The following is a 13,038-nucleotide window of genomic DNA, read 5'->3' on the forward strand; positions in this document are numbered from 1 at the left end:
TTATGATTACATTGATCTCAACACCCTAAAGAAAACCAGCTTTCTATACCCGGCCAACAAATCACAGAACCTCAAGGATGAAAGAGCCCTTAATGGTCTTCTAGTCCCCCGTTAGATCAACACTGGAATACATGTGACAGCTCTGCTGAAGATTTCCTATCTTCTGCCCAAGAGAAATTTTACAGCTTATTTGTAAAAGCTTATTTGCTTATGCCTGAGCAAGGACTGCCAATTCAAGACAACTTGTAATTTCAGAACATGAGCTGGGAGAGCATGATACTGCCCAGGATCTGGTCTGTTTCAAATCAGCTTTAAGTAGCCATAAAACTCAGAGGACATCTCTCTCTTTTCTCTTCTCTCCCATCCTCTCTCTGTCTTCCTCTTCCTCTCTTTCATATCTCCACCTCTCACTCAGCACTAAAACCTCTGTCTTTCTGGTTCAAATCCACTTCTTCTACCACACCAGGATGATTTTAACCACTGACAGAAATGAACAAAAACATATTAATAGGGATTAGATTTCTCAGTGGGGTGCCAGGTAACTCAAGAACCAAACCTGTCAATATGTTACTAATAAGTAAAATAAATGGATCTAGTGTCTAACATGGTCATGATAAAAAATGTAAACAATTGAAAAACCCTAACATTTTAACAGATTTCAAAGATTTAAAGAAGGCTACGTCTCATGTCTCAATTAACCCCCCTAAACTTAGAACCCTAAAAGGCAAGTATATTTATTAACATTTTTATAACTAGGACCCTAGGCTTCAAAAAAGAAGGCAATACCTGCCCTCAGGGTCAACCACCAAGGGTGCAGAATCAGAATTCATCTTCTAAATCCATGGCTCTCTCCAGTCCAACTAAGCTACATCCTATATACCTTTCCCATCAGCACAGCTTTTTATTCATTCAAAGCACTTTTGAATTCCCTGTTCAAACTGTTTCTACTACAGCTTGTGAAGTGGCAGAGCTGGAATGATTTTCTCCATCTTTAAAGACACTAAACACCATTTGACAAAATAACATTCCATATATCTGGCGTCACTGAGAAGTACAGAATCCCCAACAAGCAGTTTTTCTAAAAACTGAAATCTCCCTTTAGGACCAAACCCCTTTTGAAAAAAACTATTCACGATACAAAGTCCCCAAAATGCCTAAGATATGGTACTCTTAGAGTTAATGAAATTTAATCAGAGACATTCAACTATAAACATGAAACAACCAACCTAGAAATACTGTGTTCAGATGAATGAGATGGGCTCAGAATCCTGTGAAGAGACATACCTATAATTCACCTAAACATGAGCCCAAAGGACAAGGCCTTGGGTAGTGCTGAACAGAAGGTGAGAGAATACTGGAAAGCGCAGTGGAGACCAGGAGTGACTTACTAAAGGAGCAGTGTGCGGCACTGAAGGATTCTGAGTAGGAGGATGGCATATGTGTTACGTGCTGTGGAAAGGATGGATCTGGCAGGACACTGAGTCCAGAGGCAGATAAAGCAGAAGTAAAACTGCTGCTCTCAGGCAAGGGCAGTAGGAACTTTAAAAAGGTATATTTAAAAGGCACTGTGGAAAGGCTCCAAGATCTTAGGAAACAGGAGTATGGGAAAGGTGAGGAGCAGTAAAGACCTCTAGGATTCTCACTTTGGTGAAAGACTTCAGAAGAGGAACACAGGAGGAGCTACTGTTTTACAGGCCCTGTGAGGGACAGATTAACTCAGGAAGGCATGATGAGGAAAGCTTTACCAAGGAAGTGGCATTGAAGCTGGGTACTTAAAGTATGAGTAGGATGAGTACGGTTTCACCAAAAGAGAAGTTAAAGAAAAAAAAAAAAAGCATTCTAGCAGGGAGAACAGCATGTGCAAAGACAGAGCTTATTACATCTGAGCCATGGCGTGCAGTTTTAGGAAGGTGTAGCAGATGGTGAGGCTAAGGAGCATTAAACCATGAGGTACTGACATCACACTAAGGAATTCAGAAGTTATCCTGGAGGTGATGGGAAACAATCAAGGTTTCTGAAGGGAAGAAGTAAAGGGGAGTAACACAGATCAGACCTATGTTCCCGGCTGTATAAAGTACAGGCTAGAATGGTGAGAAACAGAAGGAAGGCAATATAGCATAACGGTTAAGAGCATGGAGTCTGGAGTTAGACAGGCTAATTACAACTCTGGCTCTAGGGACGTCCCTGGTGGTACAGTAGATTAAAAAGTCCACCTGCCAATGCAGGGAACACTGGTTCAATTCCTGGTCAGAGCAGATTCCATGTGCTATGGAATAACTGAGCCCATGCACCACCACTACTGAGCCCAAGCTCTAGAAACTTCGAGCCGCAACTACTGAGCCTGTGAGCCACAACCACTGAAATCCTCGTGCTCTAGGGCCTGTGCTCCGCAACAAGAGAAGCCACCACAATGAGAAGCCCATGCAACAAAGAGTAACCCTCGATCACCGTAACTAGAGAGCCCCCACATGCAACAACAAATACCCAGCACGGCCAAAAAAGCTGGAGCCAAATTAAAAAAAAAAAAAATCCTGGCTCTAGGACTTTAATAACTGCAAGCTTCCCCATCTGTAAAATGGGAGTAAGAATACTTTCTCAGAGGGTGATATAGGGAATTTACAAGATAGTATGTGTGAAGAAAGTGCTTAGCACAGTACCCAGCAGAAAGGTTGAAAGTTTATTAGTAAAAAGTTACTGAAGTTCATTAGTAAAAAGTTACTTCTGTGTGTGGTCTAGTGTTGTGCACGCTCTTCCTCCTACCCAAAGCTTTCTCTTCCTGTTCACATGATTAATTCTAACTTACTCTTCTTGCATGATTGTATGCTAAGTTGCTTCAGTCATGTCCAACTCTGTGGGACCCTATGGACTAGAGCCTGCAGGCTCCTCTGTCCTCGGATTCCCCAGGCAAGAATACTGCAGTGAGTTGCCATGCCCTCCTCCAGGGGATCTTCCCCACCCAGGGACCGAAGCCAAGTCTCTTAAGTCTCCTGTGTTAGCAGGCGGGTTCTTTACCACTAGGGCCACCTGGGAAGCCCCAACTTATCCTTCCTATCTTTGCTCAAATGCCACGTCTCCATGTAAAATCTCCCTAACCACCTGGATTAGGTCAGGCACAGCATCATATTCTTTTCCTTTATAGCTCTCATAGTCTCTAGTTATATCTTTCTATATTTCATTCTCTTTTTTCTACTACTGTGAGCTCCATGAAAACACATACCATGTGCTCACCACCGAATTCCTGGAACTGAGTAAAGTGCATCGCACCTGATAGGCATTTACAGAATTAATGAAAGGTTTCAAATTACATTTTTAAAATGAACTGTTTATAAGATGCAATCTTTATATAGGTTAGAGATATCAATTTGGGTCACATTTGGAACACTGTGACTATAATCAGAAGTGGGTCTGTGGTGGGATCATGCTTGCCCTGTTGGGCCTGTAAAGGAGTGGTATATTCATTTGCTATTGAAATCAGCTAATCTGAGGCCAAAGCCTCTGCCTTACACAACTCTAGGAGGCACCAGCATTGAGAGGAAATGAGAGAAAAATGGAAGAAATTCCACATCTTTGGGGATTCTATTTAGGTCCTCTACTCCTCTATATTATTTCCATTTTGGAGCATTTAACAGAAACTAGTGACTATACCAAATGTCAACAACAACAAAAAAGGAGATAATACTGGTAGATAAGAGAATGGATTTGGGATCAAACAAACTTCTTCATTTCTCTTCTTACTTGAGGTTCACATCATCTCCTGCTTGGATACCTCCCTCACCAAAACCAACTAGCAGTTGTGTTTGGCTTTTCATCACTGACAGTATTTTCCATCTACAAAATATTTCATGTGATCTCACAACAGTTCTGTGAGGTAGACGTTATTGTTTTCATTTTATCAAAAAGAAATGAGGTTCAGAAAAGTATCTCCCCTAAGGTTCCACAACGAAAGAGCGATAGGACCACGATGCAACTCTGATGTTCTGGCTCCAGACTTGGAGCCCTTTCCAGCAGACTCACCCAAGAGAACCATGAGCTATCCTGACATATACTTTCACTCCTTTTAAAAAGAAAACCGCATGGGGACAATGACTGGAAGGGTGGGTGTGCTGGGTGCTGCTCCTGTTCTTGATGTAGCACCAGTTACACAGATGTGCTCACTTTCTGCAAACTTCAGGAACTATATACTTTACAAGCTGTTCTACGTGTGTTACACTGTAAAAAGTAAATACCAGGCAAAACTACGACAGACTAATCAAAATTCAGAAGCATTACGTTGGATGCCTCAGAACTATATGTATATTTTCCTGACTTCTCAAGCAGCAGCTACATATAGGACACCTACCAGTTAATTAAGTACAAAATCCTTGCACACTCAAATACCATATCCACCCACCTGCTTCTCCCTACCCAGAACGACCAGGTGATATGAGTGAATCTGTTGGGATCAGGAGCAAGGGAAGCCCAGAAAGGGGCCAACAATATATAGTCAATGAAAAAAAAAAAAAAAAAGGCACTGAAAAGTAGAACTATCCTGTATCTTCAATGATAAGATATCTCAATTTTAGAGATAATAAAAATGTGAAAAAATAGCCAGTGCCAATTATAAAATGCATTTTAATTTCAGACTGTTAAAATGTAACAAAAACAAAAGGCATTTAAAAGTAAATGAAATACAATCTAAAATCTCAAGAGGTGTTGCAATTGTAGAACTGTAGGACCCTAAACCTGTGGAATGTCAGGCCTAGAAAGGACCTTGGAGACCACTGTCTCCTGGTACAAGCTCTTCATTTTACAGATGAAAAGACTGAGGCCCTTGTTTAACAGTTGTTAAATGACCTTATTAAATTAAAGCTCACACATAAGAAAGTTTAGAACTACAACTACAAAGTTGGTTCCCTTACTCCTGTGTTCTCTTTCTACTACCCAGATACTAAACCCAAGGGATTTACATGATAACTCTATTTTTACTTCATTAACTCACTAAAAAAAAAATTTAAAGTACCTCTTAGAAATCAATTAAGATGAAAAACTATTTAGGAAACTTCATTTTTTACTCAGGAAGTTTATCTTCCTTGTTCTGTAAAACTAATGAAGCAATACAAAGTTAGATAAAAACAAAATTAGCCTCCCATAATCTCTCAGCCTCCAAGTCCTCCCATAAGATAAGAAACATTAGGGACTTCCATGGCGGTCCAATAGTTAGGACTCCATGCTTCCACTGCGGGGGGTGGGGGAGGTGGGTTCCACCTCCAGTTAGGGAACTAAGATCCCACATGCTGTGCAGCGTGGCCAAAAATTAAGTTAAATGTACAACTTGCAGGCATTCAGTTCCTAGGCTTGTGTATAGATCACCATAATTTTAAAAAAAGAAATGTTATCAGATTTTTCCAGGCCCCCAAAATCATAAGCACAAGTATATTTTTTATATTTTGAGGATTTTTTAATTGTTCTCTATTTTTCAAAAACTAGGTTTACACATTAACATTGCTCTGCAACTTTTCTCACTTAATAATTGATTATGAAGATCCCAAGGGTCAGTAAATTTAATTCTAACTCATACTTTAAAAAAACTGTATAATAACAGTGCATATAAAAGATATACCATAATGTGTTCACATATTTTCCTATTGATGGACGTGGATATTTCCCGTGTTAGATTTCAAACAGTGCTATAATGAATATCCCTGTACGTATTTCTTTTCACACACGTTCCTTGTTGTCCCAAACATGACTGCTTTTTTTCCTATCAACATCCATGCTTTACACGCTCACTGAATTCCTCTCTGGGCCCTGTGTGATAACCACGAATAAAGCAATTTGGAGAGTGTCAAGACAAGACATACGATAGTGACTGTTGGTGAATCAGAATTGGCCTGTCTGGCTGCCTCTCCCAGCCGCCTGTGCACAGTGGACTCCCAGGCCCTCGCACATGCGCTCCTTGCTCTCAGCCCAGCAGCTGCTTCCAGCTCAACTGACGTGGGCAGAGCTGGCTTGGTGAATTAATTCTACTGTGTCACACTCCCGGCCCACCAGCTATCCAAACAAGTGGGAAGGAGGGAGAATACATTATCACCATGAAATAATATAATAAAGAAGTACAGAGAGTAAAATGCAAAACACCCCATTTGTCAAACTTTTAACCTTTGTTTGCCAATGGCAGTCCCTTCCTCAGAAGTACCACTGTTGGAAGTTTGTTGTATAACCTTTCAGACTTTTCCTAAGCATGCACACACATGCACATATGTGTGGATACACAATGTGTGTGTATTTAGACAAAGTGTGCGTGTGTTTGGTCTACCTACCTACAGTCATACTGTATAATTTGTATTATGAAAGAATGCTACAGCGATAAATAGTGAACCTTTTTACATACAAGCTAATATTTCTCTAGGATATGTACCAATAATTGGAACTGATGAAGTCTGTGCGTGTTAGACGGAGAAGGCAATGGCACCCCACTCCAGTACTCTTGCCTGGAAAATCCCATGGACGGAGGAGCCTGGTAGGTTGCAGTCCATGGGGTCGCTAAGAGTTGGGCACGACTGAGCGCCTTCACTTTCACTTTTCACTTTCATGCATTGGAGAAGGAAATGGCAACCCACTCCAGTATTCTTGCCTGGAGAATCCCAGGGACAGAGGAGCCTGGTGGGCTGCCGTCTATGGGGTCGCACAGAGTCTGACACAACTGAAGCGACTTAGCAGCAGCAGCGCAGCATACTACAAGGGAAGCCCATTAATATGTATTAAATTATATAATTTAATATAATAATGGAAAGATAACAATCTAGGATTTTAATTGAGAAACTAATGATTAAAAAGGAACAGCACATTTTCTTATGTAAGTAATCAGGCATTCTTTAAATGATTCTCTGGGAAGAAATTTGGCAATACATATTAAGAACCTAAAAAATGTTCATATTCAAACATGCTAAGTGAAATAAACTAGACAAAAAGGGATAAAAATGGTATGATCCCATTTATGAGGTACCTAGAATGGGCAAGTTCATAGAGATAGAAAGTAGAACAGAAGTTACCAGGGAGTGGGAGAGGAAGGAATGGGAACTATTGTTCAATGGGTACAGAGAATCTGTCTGGGATGCTAAAATGTCCTGGAAATGAATAGCAGTGATGATTGCACAACACTGTAAATACACTTAATGCCACTAAATTGTACTCCTAATTATAAATTTAACATGTTAAAATGGTAAATTTTGTTATGCATATTTTACCAAAAAATTTTAAAGTGAGACTGCTAAAAAAAAAAGTTTGGTGTTCTTTGATCAAATAATTCCATTCACAGCAATAAAAGTTTAGAAAATTATCTGAAATATAAATACATATATAGGTACTAATATAATTATTTAACATTATGAAAAACTGGAGAAAAACTAAATATCTAACAATAACTCAAATAAATTAAGATACATGCATATGAGCCTTATGCAGTCATTAAAAATATTTTAAATAATTTTAATGACACAAGGAATGTTGAATTTTAAAAGCAGCATATATAGTGTTAGTGGGTACGACCATTTATTTTTTAAACTACATATACAGATGTGTATGTGATACATACACACACATCTGCACACTTGTGAGTATGAACGTGCATGTGTATATTTATAAGGAAACAGGTCAAATAATGTTTATTTCTGATTTGTCGAATTATGGATCTCTCTTACTTTCTCCCTTAAAAATCTTATTTTTCAAGTTTTCTAAACTGTACCATGACATACAATCAGGAAAATTTAATTTCACATTATTTGACCCAGTAATTCACTTGCAGATATAAATCATAATAACAAAAAATACTGACCAAAACTTATGCATAATAATGTTCATGCAAAGATACAAAAGAAATTACTAATAAATTGTAAAGTAATAAAAACTATTAATAAGTCATTGTTACCTCTGTAGAGTAAGATTAGGATAAAGGGTGAAGTGCAAGGGACTTACTTATTATGTATATTACTTTTATAATTTGTATCAAAGTATTACAGTATTGTTTAAAATAGAAAAAACTGAAAGCACTATAAAAATCCTATATGATTAATGGATAAATAAGATGTGATACATATATACAATGGAATATTACTTAGCCATAAAAAGGCTGGAAAAAATTGGGTTCTTTTTGGAGATGTGGATGGACCTAGAGTTTGTCATACAGAGTGTTTGTCATACAGAGTGTTAAGTCAGAAAGAGAAAAACAATTATTGTATATTAAGGATACATGTAGAATCTAGAAAAAATGGTGCACATAAACCAATTTACAGGGCAGGAATAGAGACAGAGACATAGAGAATGAACATGTGGACATGGAGGGCGAAGGGGAAGGTGGGGCAAATTAGGAGATCAGGATTGAAATATATATACTACCATGTGTAAAACAGATAGCTAGTGGGAAGCCGCTGTATAGCACTGGACCTGCAATGCAGGAGACCTGAGTTCGATCCCTGGGTCAGGAAGATCCCCTGGAGAAGGAAATGGCAACCCACTCCAGTAATCTTGCCGGGAGAATTTCGTAGACAGAGGGGCCTTGTGGGGTACAGTCCATGGTCTCAAAGAGTGAGACACAACTAAGCAACTAACACACACACACATATAATGAAAACCAAGGGGAAACAGAGAAAAAGCAGAAGACAAAACTGTAGGTACTATATGACCTGGACTACTCCAGAGAAATATGCATAGGTACAAAATACCAAAATGAAAATAGGTGTTTTTCTCCAGATGGTACAGTTATGGATGATTTTAGCTTTTTCTTTATATATTTTTCTGTATTTTTTCTGTACTTTTCATATTTCCTACAATGATTATATACTATTTTTCAACCAATTCAACAAAATGTCATTGGTTTCCACTATATAATCAGAAGTTGACCCCTTATGATGGGTTTTATCCTCAAAGAATAAGCAGTAGTAAGCAACCTATGAAACAAGACTGCATGATATATATGTCTAAGAAAACTTTCATCTTTGAGGGGTAAGGAAAGCTCAGTCTAAAGGGACACTGCTGACTACTTCCTGTCTTCTTGCTTTTGGAGGAAATGGCAACCCACTCCAGTACTCTTGCCTGGAAAATCCCATGGACGGAGGAGCCTGGTAGGCTACAGTCCATAGGGTCGCAAACAGCTGGACACGACTGAGAGACTTCACTTACTTTTCTTTCTTAGAAAATATAACTAAGGAATAAAGAACCTAAACATTAGATGCCTGACAAACTTTGTAAAGAACCAAGATAACCACCTTCTCAACCCTGAAATCGAAGATCTTACACCTGAAAAACACATCAAAACCTAAATCACACAGCTGGGATCGTGTCACTCCTAATCCAAAACATTCATGAGCTAACTTCATGCAGAATAAAATCCAAATCTCTTAGTATGACTCTTACTGTTCCTTAAGATCCAACCAAACATCTTTTCCGGCCTCATTTCCAGCTCATTCCTCCAAAGTATCTTCTATCTCAGGAGCACTTTCCCAGATATGCCAAACATTTCCCCAGGCTCTGTGCTGCTGCCATTCTATAACCTCCTCCAAAATGCCCTTCTAAACTTAAGGAATTCTAGGATTCCCTGGTGGCTCAGGGTAAAGAATCTGCCTGCCAATGCAGGAGACAGGTTTAATCTCTGATCCAGGAAGATCCCAGGTGCCACAGAGCGACTAAGACCATGCACCACAACTACTGAGCCTGTTCTCTAGAGCCTGGGAACCGTAACTACTGACGCGGCACCCTAGAGCCAGTGCTCTGCAACCAGAAGCCGCCGAAATGACAAGCCCGTACACAGAAACTAGAGAGTAGCCCCCCTCTCCAAAACTAGAGAAAAACCCTTGGAGCAAGGAATACCCAGCACAGCCAGAAATAAATAAATAAATAAAATTATAAACTTAAGGAATTCTAATTCACCCTTTACAACCTGGCTCAAATGCTTTGTCCCTTCAGAGGCTCTCCTTGTTCCCCCCAATTCAGGAACAACTCTGTTGTCTCCTCTATATGCTCCCATATTGCTTGTTCCTCTACACACCTCATTTCATTCCTCCTTGGGTCGACACTAGCTGCATATATGTTTCACTTGACTAAGCTCCTGAAGAGCAGAAACCATCTTATTCACCTATCAGCTCCATTCCAGCACAATGCTTGCACACCACAGGTGCTAAATAATGCTGCCCGACTGAATGACAGCCAACTGGCCCTCTTCTAATGGATTATTTCAGTGAGGCAGCCAGTGAAGCTGAACTGTCAGAGGACAAGCCCTCTAATTTAAAGCCACATACCTAGGTAAGAGTGACCAGCAAAAAGCTGTCATGGGCCTGCCACTTTAAGGGGACTGGCAAGCTGGGTGTGTTTACACAATCCTAATTAAAACTAAAGGGCACTGAGGGAAAGAAGAGAAACAGAGAGATTAAGAGGTGCGGATACTGCTGCTGCTGCTGCTGCTGCTAAGTCGCTTCAGTCAGGCTCCCCCGTCCCTGGGATTCTCCAGGCAAGAACACTGGAGTGGGTTGCCATTTGCTTCTCCAGTGCATGAAAGTGAGAAGTGAAAGTGAAGTCGCTCAGTCGTGTCCGACTCTAGCGACCCCATGGACTGCAGCCCACCAGGCTCCTCCATCCATGGGATTTTCCAGGCAAGAGTACTGGAGTGGGGTGCCATTGCTTTCTCCGGTGTGGATACTACAGGTCACCTTTTCCTCTGTTGGGAGCCCAAATCTCCCAGCCTAGTACCCAGCGAGCTCACCAAGCAGCCTATTGTCTGGCTGCTGTCGCCCTAGGACCTGAGTATTGAAAAGCAACTGATTAGGCCACTTCAGTCTCTCCAGCAACTGGCTCCGCTTTTAGGCATTTAATTTCTAATTGTGGTTACTCGGGGCCTTTTCTCTAAATGAATCCCACACTGCTCCAATCATTAAGAGAATCTCTTTAAAGAGAGGCTTGAAATTAACAACAGCAGGGAACAAATTCTCTAAACCATCTAAATCACAATATCCACACTGTCCATTTTGATGACATTCACCCCCACCTCCTTCAAACAATAGGTCCTACCAGGGAACGACTACTTCTCTCAGGACCAACAAGTCCTGTGATTGTTTTTCAGGAGAAAGCTCCCAGGGCCTGCTTCTCATTCAATAGCTGCTTCACGTTTGATCACTCAGCTGTGACTGTGAGTAGAGAGCACAGTTGCTATAATTCAAGTACTAAAAAGGAATTCCACTTCTACCCCTTGTCTAATAGTCAAGCAGCTTAGAACAAACAGATCCTTTCCCACCTCAAACCTCCTTTGGCCTACCTGGTTTCAGATCTGGAACTCTTAGTATCTAAATTTTTCAATATATAAATGAAGAAAACATGGCTTTAAGAAAGAGAATTAATTGTGAATGATCACAGAGTATCTTGGTGACAGAATCTTTTGACTAGGATGCCTAACACCTTATTTTTCTGACTAGTTATCAACAAGACCACCATTGCCTGGCACAGATTCAAGGGTACTACAGACAGCCTAACTGAAATGCACTGGAGAGCCCCTCTGCTTTGACCACCCCCTTCCCAACAACCCCACTGTCTCTCAAAGTGCTGACCAAACCTAGTAAGTAAACAACAACAAAAAATCAAGTAACTTGGTACATCACTTCTCCTGCAAAAGCATGGAGCTACCAAATCATCTGCTTCAGCACGCCACCTGGGAAGCATCCCGATGGACCATGGCGTGCTGGTGAGCAGTGGCTGCTGTAGCCTACAGAACTTGTGGCTGTGGGTCTCCTGGAGCTGGGACCGCAGTGGCTCCTCAGTTGAAGTGTTCCACAGCAACATGTTCCAACACTTTTTGGCCCTTAACACATTTGTGATTTAGAAGGACTTCCACGAGAAAGGTTAATTTTCTCCACTATCTAGTCACCTTGACCTAGAAGTAAGCAAACGCACAGTGAGTATAAAGGAAGTGACACCCTTTCAAACAAACCTTTCCCATCTTGTTAAATCAAATGAAGATGGTAATCAAAATAGTCTCCTAAAGTTTACAAATACTCCTTTGGGAACTGCCTTTTAAACTATTATACTGATTTATAACCACACATTATATAATCATAGATTTTGGCCCTGGAAGAAATCTTTCAGCAGATCATATAAACTGCTCATTTTTACATGAGAAAACTCCAGTCCACTGGGGCTAGACAGTTGGTCCCTGATCACACAGCTGGTGAGGAGTAATCAGGACTAGAAACCTAGTCACCCTAACTCCTAGCATAAACCACAAGCATATCCTAATCCAGGCACCTCCCCCTTCCTGTTCCTCACTGTTGTCTTTAACTCAGGACACTAATGCATACCAAGAATGGTTCTGAAACCCAGTTGCTAAGAAATGATAGCTTAAAACCAGAACTTCTCTGCAGTCGCTCCCTATGAGTTTGAGCCTTCATTCGATGTCTAGTTCACAAGAATTCTGGGTAAACTACCTTACAACAGGGGTCAGTGAGCCCCCCGAGACACTCCTACAGCTAGAAGAATATATTTATTAAACATCTCTGCCCACCCCCTGCAGTAACCTGTTTACTTCAAGTAAGTGAAAGAGGTTACTTAGAAGGACCTGGATCAAGGAAAAAGAAAGTAGTAGAAATCCTGTTTGAGGAAAAACTGACCTATGAAAAAGCAGAGAGGGCAGGAACCATCTTGACTTACCTCCTGGTGAACAGCTTTCTAAGGCTGGGACAAAGCGATCCCTGGCAATCTGGCTTATAACTAGCCTCAACCCAGGGAAGGGGCAAAAGGACAGGAATGCTGTTCATGCCCCCATCTCACCGAAGAGCTGTGGGTCAGCTCGGCTTCACCTCACCCTGGGCAGCCCCAGCGCTCTGTAGATCAGCCAGCCACCGGAAGGAAAGCCACCCAGCCTAGGTCAACGGGGTGAGTCAGTGACAGAGCAGGAAGAGTCACTGGGGCAGAAAGTCTGGCCTCCTGTGGCAAGACAGCCCAAACCACACCCCAACATGGTCAGCACAGGGAAGACTCTGCCCTACTAGAATTCCAGTCTCCAAAGCAGGAAAGGTCCTT

At 41.0% G+C, this 13,038-nt stretch overlaps 1 protein-coding gene across 4 annotated transcripts in view; it reads right to left on the reverse strand.

Annotated features, from left to right (window-relative positions):
* The window catches only part of NUMA1 (nuclear mitotic apparatus protein 1), a 72,166-nt gene that overhangs the window by 43,365 nt on the left and 15,763 nt on the right, over positions 1–13,038 (reverse strand). The window contains exon 1 of one of the 4 annotated variants that reach the window (XM_086340526.1): positions 12,667–12,859. The exons of the other annotated variants lie outside the window; for them this stretch is intronic. The gene's annotated coding sequence lies outside the window, so the exon portion shown is untranslated. Of the gene's footprint in view, positions 1–12,666; positions 12,860–13,038 lie in introns of those variants that run through there. 4 annotated transcript variants of the gene reach the window in all.

This window comes from Bos grunniens, chromosome 15 (genome assembly GCF_055505025.1).
Source record: "Bos grunniens cultivar Pamir isolate PY7600 chromosome 15, Bosgru_T2T1.0, whole genome shotgun sequence".
NCBI lineage: Eukaryota > Metazoa > Chordata > Mammalia > Artiodactyla > Bovidae > Bos > Bos grunniens.